Consider the following 16532-nt stretch of genomic DNA (forward strand, 5'->3'; position numbering starts at 1 on the left):
GAGGTCGATCATGATCAGTAGATGACCCTATTTATTTGGAGGTCAGTAGGTCAAAGGTCAAGTCTGCTTCTTGTGCAGTAACTGAATGCATCAAGGGGGGTATTTCGTGTTCTACGACGAGCTCTTGTTTTAATTTGTTTTCAATAAGTCGAAATTCCATCAAGTACAAGAAATTTACAGTCATAATTGCGAGAGCTTACTTATAAGGCTGTCCTTGGCTTTTCTTTCTGCTTAGTGCAAAATCAAAGGCATCCACGTCTAGCAGATTCTATGCGCTTTCCATCGACAACTATTTCAGTCGCTAGTATATTTTATTGGCATTTATATTCAACTAGCAATTCAGTATGTATATAGAATTAGGGGTTTCGAAGACTGAGTAATTATTGTGTAAAACGTATGAATGTTTAATCCATTTCCCTAGCTGCCTAGAGTCGAACATTTTTCCTGATGTATCAGGACCAAGTCAAGACGAACTCGGCCCTCACTCCACATAGATAAGTTCAAAATTGCGGGACATCGTACTTAATGGTTGCATGATATTTTTTCTGAAAACTATAACGTCGCATTCTGAGACTCTCAATCTAGGCATACGTAAATGGTTAGTCCCCTGCACTTAATACGAGACAGGTCTTGCAAGGCGTGCACTCTGAGCCACTTTCGCTTTAAAATGTAGTGACCTGAACCCGATACTTTACTCGTCTCGTACCGTAAAATCTACTGAATATGCCATGCCTTTAAGTGCTAAATGTGTTATTAGTTTCCAATTTTCCGGATTGTTTAATTTTATGACTTTATCCTTTTCTTAAGTAGAATGGAATCTATTAAATGTTATTTCAATTCTGATATGAGCCGTGCCATGAGAAAACCAACATAGTGGGTTTGCGACCAGCATGGATCCAGACCAGCCTGCGCATCCGCGCAGTCTGGTCAGGATCCATGCTGTTCGCTAACAGTTTTTCCAATTCCAATAGGCTTTAAAAGCGAACAGTATGGATCCTGACCAGACTGCGCGGATGCGCAGGCTGGTCTGGATCCATGCTGGTCGCAAAACCACTACGTTGGTTTTCTCCTGGCGCGGCTTATATGTCTTTATGTAACCAAGTAAATGATATTGGCACTAGGCAATATTTCATTGCGCATGTATCGCGCCAAATATAGTAGGTCAACGTAACGTCAACGCGTAACTTAGTTTTAACAATGTAAAAATATGAAAAGTAACACGACCCGCAATGTAACTAAGGAGTGCATAGACGTCTAATAATTTAGTTTTTGCGCCCTATATGCTAACCACCACTACATCCAGCTGTTCTTTATTTCATATAAAATCCACTTACTTCATAACAGGTTTTCCACATGTTCTAGCATATCAGATTATCAGAGACTTATATTCCCATAAAGAACTAGATCGCTACTTTACAAAAACAAAAAGAAAACGGGGTGTTAACTTTTATATAAAAAAACTACAGTTCGGTAAATACAACCCGCTGAATTTGCTACTTTTCGCTTCTATCAATTTCTCTTTTCGAGACATTAAATTCTTACGCCGCCATTTTTACCCAGCATGCGATAGGAACATGCCGAATTCAACAGAATGCAAAGTGATACATACTGAAACGTGGTAGAGTAAAAGTAAGCACGTTGCTGTCGAGAAAATGCACTGGGAAACGAAAAAAGATTAGTACTATTTATATTTGGACTACTTGTGATAGACCTGCGGAGGCTTACATTCTATTTGGTAGTGATCAGCCTATACAGTGTGTGTGAATTAAGTGTAACAGCTTACCGATATACTATTTTAATTCCGAAATGTCTTTTATAGAAAAAATAGCGTCAAATGATGCGTCAACGAGACGTCAGATTTTCGTTTTTCTTTTCCATGTTTAAACGGAAGTGTGAAGGGATTTTTATATAAGATTCGAACAAAATTGAAAAAAGTATGTTGTACATGTACTGCTCGGAAAAGTCAACGTTTTCTGATGACGTTGACGTATTTTCCTTTCAAGCATTTTTTACGAATTTATTCATTCAAGGGACCTCTAGTATTTGTGTCAGCCTTTCTAACCACGCTAGTTGATGAAGCTTGGGAAATAATATTAAAAAATTTAAAAAATGGTAGAATGTAGATACATGTCATCATGACATAGGAAGTATAAAATATGAATGTTTTGTGCACCCGGAAGTATGTTATTGAAATTACTCGTTGACATCGTTTGCAAATATTTTCAGGCAAATTAAGGACTAGTCTAGACAACTAAACACTAGACAAGTGTATGAACATTGAACGTATAATTAAAGTAACTGGCAATGAAGCAAAATAAATACTATCTAAAACATGAATATGATTCGAAAAATGATTTAGGAATAAAAGCTATATCGATAAAATTACACCACCATGAATTGAAAATGTATTAATCCAGTTCGAACCCATGGTAACGTTCCTGCAGGTGGAAGGGCATACCACTACGCCATCCACAATTGATGAACTATTAAAGCTATTTAAGTTAGAAGTCGATGGTATCAGGATAAAGATAAAGCGTACAATTACGAAAAAGTCCGAGAATATTGTATTGTCACATCTTAAGTAATCTTGTAACTAATTCTTGTTATTTAAAAAAGTAAAGGCAACAGAAAAACAAACCAGCAACTATTAACGATAACAAAGTTTATTTTGAAAAGTAAAAATTAAAATATATTGAAAATGTTAAATAGCCATAAAGTTCAATTTTAATATGCAAGAACGGTTCATTTCCTGTCCAGGTCATATTTATGTTAAGTCTCGATGAATTCAAATTTCACGCATAATCCAAACTGAATTTGGAATATCCAAAGAATTTGAAGTCTCTTCTCAAAGACATATTTTTAAAGCCACAGATTTAATGTTAATCAACCAAATAAAAATGTCATAGCTGGTAAAACATAAATATTTTGTTATTAAGAAATATGGGAAGGCTTTCAAAAGATCTTGCTTAGGTTCCATTTCGTCCTCAAATGGCTTCAGGATCATAAAAGATTACGGCCCTTTCATGTATCAACAAGAATACAAAAGAAGATTCTGGAAAACCCTGAAAACCCCACACTTAAAAATAACGATAACACCCTATTTATCAGCATTTATGATGATACTTCCTGGAAAACCATATTGGCATACGTGATGTCTCAAAACTAGAACAGGTAATAAAGTGAACAATGAGTCATCAATATTAAGAATACTAAAGTAAATCATATTGGGATAACAATATGTGGTGCTAGCTCATTTATGATAGTGTAGACATTTTGAATATACTCTCGAGTATATTCTAACACTCATGGTCTGTGTTTTTGGCTCTTTTTTATTTGACAAATTTAAGACTTCGTAAAATACAATCCACACTCGAATTGGTGGACTTGAAATCAATATTTTCTTTTGTTTCTACAAGTATTTTACGCGGATTTTAATTTACATAAAAATGACTTCAGTTTTACTGTCAATTGATACCAGCTATATTTAATACCTAGATTTTTAAAAGCTTTTTTTGCAGTGTCCTACTGAATTACAGGATGTTATTATTACGATTTATTACACATGTAAGACCTTGAAACATTATTTAAGGACACGTCATGGCTGAAATATTATAGCGTTATTGTAATACACAGTTGGCATTAAAATTTTGTGTCCTAGATAGATCCTTTATACCCATGTGAAAAATAAACGAATGTGTTTTGTCTAATTACAACCTTGTAAATGACCCTAGTTAGTGACAAATGATTGAAACAATAGAAATTCTTATGTGATTGGGATAGACGAAACGACAGTTAGTTAACAGAATATTCTTTTGTTGTTTTAATATGAGTTGTTTGCTACAGTAAAGAAAAACTGTAGGGAGAAATAAGTACAAGCTTTTAATTAGGCCATGAGCGATCATACACCTTTTTCATACACAAATTTTGTCATTAGTTTTCACGATCTGTCAAAAGTATTTTATACCTCAATTCGGCAGATGAATTGTTTTAGTAAGTATTTTGATAGGAGATTGTAGTGTGTAACTTACTACACATTCCACATCAATATTTGTGCCTGAAATTGTTTTGTTGAGCTCACTTAAGTCACATAAGAATTTCTATTGTTTTTATTCATTGTTAGTAATAAGGGTACTTAAACTCGATCTTGAGATATGAAAATTGTTCCTTTCTAATAGATAAAGAAAAACATTAGATTGCATTATAACGTAATGATATTTACGAGGGGAAGTAAAAAAAGTTCGTAGAACTCGGGGTTTATAATAGAGGTAGGCTGATGGATTCAATATTATTTTTCAATATAATCCCCCTTTTCTTCAACCCACTTGCCCCACTTTTCTTTTAAGCAGTCTATGCCTTTAAAATAAGTCTTCTGTTTGGTCCTCAAACCAAGCGTCTGTGGCAGCCTTGAGTTCACTATTATCTTGAAATCTCGTTCCACGCAAGTGCGATTTTAAATTTCGAAACAGATAATAATCACTTGGGGCTAGGTCTGGACTGTAAGGAGGGTGATTCAATTATTCGAACTTGTTCTCACGAACAACCGCTTGTGCAAGTCTTGACTTGTGCACAGGGGCATTGTCATGCAGAAGCAGTACACCACCGGCTAGCTTCCCCCATCTTTTATCTTTAATAGCAGCCCTTAACTGTTTGATAAGATCTGCATAGCAGACCCCAGTGATTGCACTACCAGCAGGTTTATAATCTTTTAATATCACCCCTTTTGAGTCCCAAAATACAATGGCCATTACTTTGTCGGCTGATGGTTGAGTACGAAATTTCTTAGGAGGGGTTGAACAAAGGCGCTTCCATTGCATTGATTCTTTTTCAGTGTCTAGATCCCAATGGTGAATCCATGTTCATATCCTGTTACGAGACGAGTGTGAAAGTCTTCTGGATTGGCATTGTAAATTTCCAGAAGCTCTCAACTTGATTCCAGCATTTGCTGACGATCTTGCATGTTCAGGCTTCGGGGGACCCATCTTGCAGAAATCGTTGACATCCCCAGATGTTCATGAATTATAGTGCAAACATTGCCATGGGAAATGCCACACTATCTAGCAAGTTCATCAACTTTGATTCGACGATCATTCATCACAAGATCCTCAACACGATCAACCATCTCCTTACTGATGGCAACAGCAGGCCGACCTGACCGTGGGTCATCCTCCAAAGAGCTTCGTCCACATTTAAATTCTGCTGAACACTTTGCCACTGTGGAATACTGCGGGCTACTATCACCATACACATCAGCCATGCGGCGATAGATTTCTCTGGTATTTGATCCCTCTTCAGTGAGGAACTTAATTACAGCTCTAAACTCCAAATTCTGCTTTTCCATTTTTGCCTATGCAGTGTGCTGAATCACGTGATCGCGCTACGTCATTTTGTTCGCGCTATAAGCTCGAAAGTGAGAGTGGAAAGGTAAACAAAAATATAAATCATGGCGTAAGTATTTTATTTAATATATTGTGTAAATATCATGCACATGATTCGAAAACTATTTGAAAGAGCTACCGCCTGTAATACGATTTCCCCATCAAAACCTTCTCGTTTAACGCTATTCCTGTTCAACCACTTTCGACATGTGCACAGACATATTAAACCTTATTTCTCATGAGAAGGGATATTCGGGTACATTACTTCTGTCTGTTGTGACCATCAGTGCAGGTTGCTTGAGGGTCATAGGTTTGAAATTTTATTACATGTTGGCACTATGCCTACATAGTAATTAATGAAACTCTTTTATGATGAATTATTTTAAAAAGTTATACATGTACGTCGGATGCATGTACGTGCTTAATGGCTATTGGCTAGTCCCAATCCGTGACTCTAATTACCCCCCCCCCCCTGATGGTCCGTCCACAGACTGAAATGAATTGAAAGTGATAATATTTCGTCACTAGTTGGACTAAGTATGGGTTTTCCTTAATAACTGGGTGCATTGTGTTCAATTGTGCATCGATTTCTATAGACCTTCTATTGCTGTTACATTTTTTTTTTGTACTACTAATTGTTAATTCATTGGTAAAACTCACACAACATGAGTTACACGCCCTTGGACAATACATTTTGCACACTCCTCGTAATATTTAATCTATTAAAAGATGGACAAACGGTTTTTGATACTTAGGCTAATTAAAATCAATTTATCAATTTTATTTTTGTTTAAATATTAATAGATTGAATAAAATCATGTAAACTCGTGAAAAAAAATGTTAAAAGTTTTACATATATGCTTATTGAACATGAATTTCAATATCTATAGCAGATGATTTTCATTTGTAATCTAAGTGAAGGCAGTATGGTGCGGCGAAGACATACACATGAGCAGAAAGCGGAAAAGCTTTCGCCACGTCAACAGAGAGGAAACAACATCAACAATAGCTCGTCATCACTCTATAGAGTCTTACCGCTACAATTTTGCTTCAATTTTCCCCAAACTTCATCTAGATGATATCTTTTTCAAGTTGGAATATCGGTCATGTGGGCTTAACAACTGGATCACGAGGTGAAAAAATATATTGAAAAATACTTAGTCATCAGCTTAGATTTTTGTTTAAATTTTCCTTTAAATTAACCTGAAGCTACGTCCAGATGATATCTGAGTGCAGTGAAAAAATTGGCCATGGACGGTCAAAAAGTAGGTCACAGTCAAATATTAAATTAACATTACTTGTCGGTCAAATATTTGCTTCGATCTTTACCAAGCTAGTCAGAACTCGCATCACGATGATATCTAGGTCATCATATTTAGTCAAACTAAATTAATATATTACGAAATGCCTTGTGATTAGTCTGGAGGCAACATTTTCTGCTTCAATTATCACCAAACTTGATCTGATGTTGCATGTTATCCTCATAAGCATTTACATCACGATCAAGCTAAAAATTAGGTCATGTCAGGTCAAAAATAGCTCACAGGGTCAAGTCTCATTAAATAGCGTACTTTCTCAGGTGAGCGATCCGGGATCATCTGCGATGATCAACTGTTTATTTGTATTACACATGTGACTCATGTTTTATTTGAAAATAAAACTTGTAAGAAAGAAATGATATACTTCATGCTTCTACACTAAATCAAGATTTCACACAAGAAGTAATATACATCTAGATAAGCATATCCTCGTTCACTTTAGTATCATTGTATATGTCAAGACCAATCTTCAAAGTAGGTAGAATCTTTGATTCTTTTCTGCGTGCACTAACGTCATATCTAACTCCCATGGCATCCTTCTTAAATGACTTTCGTTCACGTTTCATTGAGGTCACTTTCATCTTCTGAGTCCTGCGTGCCCTCTCTGCAAGATCGAATTACTTATGATACCTGTATTACATAAATATACAAATGATTAAGCAAATAGAAAAAAAATAACTAGAAAAAATAAATGGCATACACATCCATTCTTTTATATATATAATTTGTATTCTGATATATTAAGTTCTTATATTTAACATAGATTGCATATTATTAAAAAAACACACACCCTTTAAGCTACATTAATCTACATTCTTTAAGACCTATATAACACCAAAATAAAAAGCCCTGCAAATTATAGAAGTCGAAAAGACTTTTTGAGGTCACATCATATTTGTTTTACAGATTTTATCCATGTACCTGCATTGTAGTACAAACTTGCTTTCCGTGAGAACATTGTCTGCGATGAACTCGTTGTGAGAACATTCCATAAAATGGCATTTTCTGTCCAATATGCGACTACGAGTAAACATCCGAGTTAACAATTGTCTTAAAGTAATCAATGGTTTATAGTGAATACCTATGCTATGAATTTTATACACAAGACAGTGCCTTTTTGCTAATTTTCGCAAATGACTTGCAGTGAGAACACCTCAGAGTGCACAAGTCGAAAGTGGTTGAACAGGAATAGCGTCAAAACGAGAAGGTTTTGATGAGGAAATCGTTTTACCGGGGGTAGCTCTTTCATTCTGTTCGAATCATGTGCATGATATTTACACAATATATTGAATAAAAAACTTCCGTCCTGATTTATATTTTCTGTTTAGTTTTCCACTTTCACTTTCGAGCTTGTAGCGGTAACAAAATGACGTAGCGCGATCACGTGATTGGGCACAATGCTATGGGACAGGATATTCAACTGCCAAGCGAGAGTGAAAATTGTCGGTGTTGACTGAAAGATTGTTATCACTCAAATAACAATTGTGTATACTGCGCTAAGATGAAAAAAAAAAAAAAGAATTTTGATTTGTATCAATATATACTTAGTTCTACGAACTTATTGACCTTCCTTCGAAGAAAGCTCTTCAAATATTCATTGATTTTTTGTTATTTAATTGAAATTCAAAACGTGATACCACAGTAAAACTGCACGAAGTTGAATAAAATCTGTTCGAAAGCATAGCATACAACCAACAAAAATAATAGCTCGGCCTGACCTTTTCTGTTCTTGAGAAAAAATGTAACGTGCAACATCTCGCTCACCCATTTACATACAACAGCTCAAGCTTAATACTAATACACTTATGATATACTAAATGAGCTCCATAGAGTTCACTAATGACTAAGGTATAGCAAGAATAAATCAAAATATAGGAAGACATTTACATCCCCAAAAAGGCATTCAAATACTGTTGTTGTGATAGTTTATAAAGTCTGTAAGAAGATTCTTTGGAAGCATAGAACCAAGTTTAAACTATAGTGTTTCTCTTTGGCACATTATGCATCCCCCCACCCACCATCGCTAAAAATAAATAAAATGAAGTCATTCAAAAATAGAACTTTAAAACTTTAGAAAAGTGGGAAATTGCCGTTTTCAGTTTTACAATTGGAAGATTCTGACCGCGACATTTTTCTGTCCGCCATCTTGTTTCTGTGAGGATGCATAACAAACGCAGAAAATGTACTTGTGCACAGGCCTACTAGGAATTATGAAAAACCAGTAAAATTACATTTTACATTAGAAATATGAATTACAAGTGTCAAATGTCCAAATTGAATAGATTAACCACGCATCCTTTCAAATCGGCTGTTTTCCCTTTGAATTAGACACTATGCAGCGGATTTTATAACATCTTCAAGGTGTAGTTTTGAAGTCATATCGGTCATGATTTATTCAGCTTTGAACAAAGGATTTATAATTATTTAGAACAAGGTGAGTTAATTTCCTCTAATATTTTAGAGTAGAACAACTTCGTGAATGGGTATACATGTTTGATTTTAAAATGTACGCCAGATATGAGCAGCAATGCTTGGAAGCAGACAGCAAAGCTGCGAGTGTCGGGTTGGTGAGAGAGGGGATTTCCATCTCCAACTGTCGGATTACTGGGCATCCCATTGAAAACTAAGTCGACAAGAGATGCGTTCTCTTGCTATATTTCAGCGTTAATGTTGTGTGTATGTAAGCTTATAAATAGTAGACAAATTGGTGCCTTCTCCAAAGGCAAATGGCTGTTATTAACTTCAAGTGGGACTTTAATGCAAGATACAGGTACCTCTCAAATCGCAGAAGTTTCCCTGGTTCTTAAGCGTTTCTTGTGTATAAAGCATCCATACACTGGACACTGTTGATAATTTCAGTTTGGAGGAGCATGGGCTTGAATTCGCGACTTCTTGTTTCATAACTAGACAGTGATACCACTGGAGTACTTTGATCTCTCTGCAAGCGTTTATATGTTTGGATATTTTTATAGTACATGTTACAAAATTATCCATTTAAGAATGTTGCTTAAAATACCGTTAATGATTACCCAAAAAATCATGAAAGAAAAAGAAAAGGAAAAAAAGTTGGTCAAACAAAGGTCAACACCAATAACTCGAGATTCAGCTAGAGCTATCACTTACGGTGGTGACTGACACAGTGCATTGCAATTTGACGCATACAAGATTGCATAATTATGTGGAATGTATATATAGTATTGTAAATAAAATACATCCAAATAGAAAATATTTAATATATGAGCCGTGCCATGAGAAAACCAACATAGTGGCTTTGCGACCAGCATGGATCCAGACCAGCCTGCGCATCCGCGCAGTCTGATCAGGTTCCATGCTGTTCGCTAACAGTTTCTCTAATTCCAATAGGCTTTGAAAGCGAACAGCATGGATCCTGACCAGACTGCGCGGATGCGCAGGCTGGTCTGGATCCATGCTGGTCGCAAAGAGACTATGTTGGTTTTCCCATGGCGCGGCTCAATTATCATGTCCCTTTGATGTTTCTGCTCTGCATGTTCAAGAAGAGTTACATTTCCTTGATCAAAAACTTTTCTTTTATATGAAAATATTAAATGTTAAACTATTGCCAATATATCTATTTTTGAGAAATATATGGACAATTGCCTTCATGCAAAGCTTTTTAACTTCATACCTATGATTTGAAACAAATACGACTGTTACTATCTCTATAAAAAGATATAATTATTAGAAACATTATAAGCTGAGTGTGATTTTGCTAAGAGTTTAAATGTTATACTAATTGGTGACTCTTATCCATAGCCACAATGCACTTTTCTCTTCTAAAAAGTACATGTACTATTTTTGTAGACTCCTTAAAATGATTTGAATATTTTAAAGTGTTTTCCCAAACACTTATTAACATCAGAAGTTGTCACTTTTCACATTTAAATGTAAATGACCTCATTCCATTATAAATGATATGACGGTTTTTTTTTTTTTAGAAAATACACGATTTTCCGATACACTTGTCAAAGTTACAACTCTAGCCATATTAAGACAGATTCGTATGGTAACATAGTGTTCCGATAATTCATTTATTACATAATTACAACAATATGTTTTCTCACTTATCGGACAGAAAAATCTCTATTTTTAGAAGTGCTGGAAAATCTTTTATTTTATGCTTATTGGTGAAATACTGGAAAATAGCAGTGAGATATAAATCGATATCACTTACAGTGCCGAACTTCTTTTTTTTCCAGATAAATTATCTCCCTTGAAATATATTCTTTAATTACCTCCCTTTGCTGCCTTTAAAATTACTGGATTATACTAATACTCAAGCCATACACGAGTCATGAACTGCTAGACAATCCTGTATAGAACAGGCTAGCTATATAATTAAATTGTTACCTTTCTCAGCTTGGTTGCTAGGCCTTGTCATGTAGCTACAGATATGTGTGTTTCCTCTACTTTTTTCCATTGGTTCACTATCGTGTGGTAGATTTTACTGGCGACAGCACATTTAGTTGGTTGTTGTCTTAGTTAATTATCACAAGACATCAACTCAACCTTACGTAATATGCCAGCATTTTCGTCGAAGTACTTTCCCACTTCAACTCCAAGCCCAGCCAGTTGTGTTCCAACTTCCATCCATTTTGTTATGCTATGCAGCTCCTAGATCAATATTTCCTAGCTATTTCTATTGAATCCATGATGATATTTAATTCTGCAGCTTGATTTTCCAAGGACTTACGCATATTCCACAGTTTTTTAGATTTTAAGTGTTGTTTTTTAAATCTGACCTTCAGCGTGTTTGGTAAACAAAGCAAGCTTCCGGTTATTCAACGAAGTGACGGATTAACCCGAAAAGTTTTAAATATGTTTCTACTTAACTACCGGTATTTGTCAATGTCTCTGTTAGCCGCGGACTGTGTATTTTTTACACAAAATATTTAAATGCATTTAAAAAAAAAAAAAAAAAAAAAAAAAAATGGCGTCGTGTTGATTTAATGAACCTAATCACCAATATTCGATATTAATGTGCCTAAGTGTCCATGGTAATTTAGCGGATGTATCATATGTAACACGCTAGCTTAAATAAATCCGAATTTCGTCATGAAATATTGGATTTATATGAACATTTATGCACGTAATAAACAGAAAATTCGTTGTTCTTCATAAACTAGCATAAAATAAAAAGAAAATTTGTTTGTTTGCAGTGAGATATCGAAATATATCATCACCGATAAGGGAGACAATTCTGATATTTTCACTCAGGCTCCGCCTTCGTGAAAATATTTAATTGTCTCCCTTATCGGTGATGATATATTTCGATATCTCACTGCAAACAAACAAATATCCTCTATATCTCACATGGGTTATCCCACACTCCTGTGACGGACTCCTTCATGCGCTGAATATACATAGTATTTATGTAAAATAATTAAAAATCAGGTACCTTTATCTTTTCTCTCCGTTCCTTATAGTGTATTTCTCGATTCAAAATTCATTACTTTATGATAAGAACGTACCGTTACGTTACAAACGATAAAACTAAAGCGGAACTTTGTTATTGTGCGTCACTGAAATATCACGACGTCACTTCTGCTTACGGACGCCATTTTCCCGTGTTTTAAGTAGTTTCATATTTTTATGCTTGTTTTTATTGTTTCTGTTGTGGTACGTGAGAAATAGAATCCATCATTGGTGTTCGGTGAAGATCGGAAATCCCAACCCTCGGGCGCACCGCTCAAGTCTTAAACTCGGGTCAGCCTCGTTTAAGACTTGAGCGGTGCGCCCTCGGGTTGGGATTTTCTGATCTTAACCGAAGACCAATGATGGATTCTCTATCTCTTACATAATATAGTTTTACAAGTACATGTACAACCTATAAACAAATATGTTTTAAAAATTATTCAAGGTCGAATTAACGTTACCATAGCTAAACTGCACTATTTTCTTTATTTTTTGTCTATTTTCTTGAAAGTGTCTGACTATATAAAGTGTCTGTTAGATATAAATTTGTATTTTCACCAAAAAAAGACCCCCGCTCCCACTCCGCCCTCTCCCCCCAAAAAAGTATATCATCATGCATAAAATAAACATTATCATTTTATAACATAACTTTACCATGAGAACTTAGTAGTTTCCAGATATGCCTGCCTGCATTACAGCTCTGCCATTTTAAGGCAACTTGTGTGATAACATAATGATTTGTTGATGGAATTACATATAAAATATATTAACTTACACAGTATGGTTTGACTAAGCAGAATATTTATACAAAGTATATGCTGTCTACATAGGCAAACAGATTTAAAGTAAAATTTATGCTACCATGACAACACACAATATTTGTAAAACATAGTTGTTAGTTTTGCTAAGTTCATGTAAAAGAAAAGAAATATTTTTACCACTATAAACATGAATTTACACAATTAATTCTTTAAATAAAATAAATACCATTTAGGAGTATATAAATATTTTCTGTAATGTTGGAAGTTTTCTGTCATGATCATTTCTGGAAAACTCCTGCCTACATTTGCAAAGCAGTTTTTGATTGTAAAAATGAGCCGTGCCATGAGAAAACCAACATAGTGGCTTTGCGACCAGCATGGATCCAGACCAGCCTGCGCATCCGCGCAGTCTGGTCAGGATCCATGCTGTTCGCCTTCAAAGTCTATAGCAATTATAGAAACTGTTAGCGAACAGCATGGATCCTGACCAGACTGCGCGGATGCGCAGGCTGGTCTGGATCCATGCTGGTCGCAAAGCCACTATGTTTGTTTTCTCATGGCACGGCTCAAATACTGAAACATTATTGCAATTCATGTATCTGTCTGCTCACCTCTAAATATACTTAACATATTTGTTGAATGAGTGTGTATTTCATGCTTTCTTTGAAAATGGTAGAGCTATATATAGGTCAGTTACGTGTATGTAATTTTAAGATGTATTTAACTGATTTGTATTTATTTTAAGATGTATTCATTTTTTTATTTATCTTAATATGTATTTAACTTTCTTATAATGGCAAAATTGATTGTTAAAATGAAAATTACAAACCAAAAAACTCTTCCACATCGTGCTATATAGAAACCATTGTTTAAGATTTAAAAAAAAAGTAACATATTTTGTCAATTTTCTTGTCATTTTCTGATTAATCCAAGTACCTGTTAGATATAAATTTGTATTTTCACCAACAAAACGTCTGTCATCGTGCATAAAATAAACAAATATCATTTCATGTAATATAGTTTGACATTGCGAACTTGGCAGTTACCTGATATGCCTGCCTGCGTCAGCTCTTTCATTTTAAGCACTTTGTGCGGTAACATAATGTTTTGTTGATGCGATGATAACAAATAAGTTATATTTACTTGCACAGTAAAGTTTGACTAAACAGAATATCTTAACAAAGAACATGCTGTCTACCTAAGCAATCAAATTCAAAATAAAATTTATGTTACAATTGCAACATACAATATCTTTAACAAATAGTTGTTATTTTTGCTATGCATTTATTTTTTATTTATATAATAATGCATTTATCTTTCTTATATTACCAAAATTGTAAAAATGAAAAAAATTAAAAACTCAAAAGCTCATCCAGCTTGTGGTATGTAGGTATGCCTGTAGAATTCCTTTGCTGCTAAAGGTCATTGCAACATGCCAGAAGTTCCTCAGTAGTGTATCTGTAAAATAAAATATACTTTCGAGAAAAAAAAGAGCTGAAGTGTAAGATAAAGATGGCGTAACTAGTTAGTTTAGAACATAGAACACAAATATTTCTATCTATGTTTGAATAAAAGGCAAGACTTTCTAAGCAAAATGTCTTTAAAGATTGAAGTAGCTTCATTTCATGTGTGGAAGTTGTCAGTAACTTGCAAAGAACAGTAAGTTATGCTGAGGAATCCAACATTCATGGTCAAGTGAACTGAATGCAAATTTTACATGAAAAACTATTGAGAATTGGTTTCATACAAAGTAAAAACAAACATCAATATGCTTCTTACTTTATAATGTTGGTTTGATTAATATGAAATAAGTGATTTAAGATGACAACAGAGTATAATGTAATACAACTGTCAGTCACTATATAAATATCGCCAAGATTTTAAATGAATTGACTAAACACTGTGACTTACTGTATTTGTCTAGCACCAGAGTTACAAAGTCTTCTTGCATACTGGTTTTCGTACTGAATATAACTACCAATAAGAGTCAAAACTGTTGTTGAAATAAGTGAACGCTTTCCTACATATATCAAAACTATATGACAAACAATAACGTCAGCTATCAAAAACATTTAAAAATACTTCTTAACTTCTTTCCGAAACCTAGTGTGATTACCTATGGACTGAATTGACTCAGGCAGTGAATTCGTGCGTTAAAATGTTATTATAGCAAAAGGTCGAGACCACTACAGTTTCAACCGAAGGAACCCCGCCCCCCCCAACCCCACCAAAAAAAAAATGAACTTTTGTTCCATTGTACAGTAATTGTGGACATCTGCATTTCTGACAAAGTTATCTTTCATGTATGATGGACATGTGTCATGATAAAGCTAACGAACATGATTGAGACTCAACTGTTTATCTAAATCCTCAATTTTTATCAATCAAAGTTCATGAAAAGCTGAACAAGTATGAGATGTCGGTAATTGTTCAATAAACTTCTAGCTGGTTAGATAGTAAAACAGGTAGATTCCTTAAAGTCCAATTTCTAAGGATACAATTAGAATAAATCTGATGAACACTGTTGCGATTATACTGCTTAACCTTATCCTCAAATTTTAACAACCCAAGTTTGTGAAAATCTTAACAAGTAAGAGATGTCCGTATTTGTGTAATAAACTTCTAGCTGATCAGATAGTACAACATTAAACAACAATAAATTCCTTAAAATGCAATATCTGTGGTAAATTTTATGCGCATGCGATAGTCGTAAAAAGCAGTTAGATAATATTACTTTTCAAGGTAGCTCTGCACGTTTCATAAACCGGAAGTGATGGCGTATCGTCATTTATTCGTAAAATGTAGAATAAAGTCTGGATTCGGCGTACGGAAATGAAAATCATTTTATGAATTTATTGCAACTGTTAGGATACGAGTTATATGACCCAGGGAAGTGCCTATGCCTTTAGTATCTTGAAAAATGAAATTGGTCCAATCGCTAAGATGACTATGTCTTAACCTGAACCTCGTATATAAGCTGTAACTCTCCTAATGTCTCAGTAGTTTCTGCCTCAGCTTTCCGATGCTCAGCCTATATTTGCTGTCGTTTAAAACATTCAACTACCGTTAAGGTAAAACTCCTATGTGTTGGCCTTATTGCTCGAAACCTTGTTGAAATTCTGCAACTCTTCTTTAGTCTATGAACTTCCAACGTCTTCTTTTTAATAATGTATCCACCCTGATAGTGTAGTTTCAATAACTTCCTCCTCAAGGTTCTGGGATAAATTATTAGTTGAATCTTCTGGAATTGCTGGTTACAGAATGAATTCTCTATCATCCATATACCTATTTATACCTTAGCAGAAGGGAGCTTCAACTGTCTCAAAAGTTAGCACAAATCTATTTTACCATATTATAGGCCATATGTTTATCTACGAATGTGAGAAGTTTCATTAAAGTATACATTGTAGGAAAAATTCTACTTGTGAAAATGCAATGAAAGTTGTGATTTTTCCATTATGAAAAACAAAATGCGTGAGGTCCAAATTTTTCAAACAAGTCTAGTAAAAATCAAGCTCATGACCCTATCTCTTTATTTGCTAAGTGTCCAAGTATATTCGGAAGTTTTGAAAAATCAGTGTTTAATCAAATTCTACATTGTAGAAAAACTTTCGATACGAACGTGCAGAACTACCTACAGGTAA

Source organism: Mercenaria mercenaria, chromosome 18, assembly GCF_021730395.1.
Source record: "Mercenaria mercenaria strain notata chromosome 18, MADL_Memer_1, whole genome shotgun sequence".
NCBI lineage: Eukaryota > Metazoa > Mollusca > Bivalvia > Venerida > Veneridae > Mercenaria > Mercenaria mercenaria.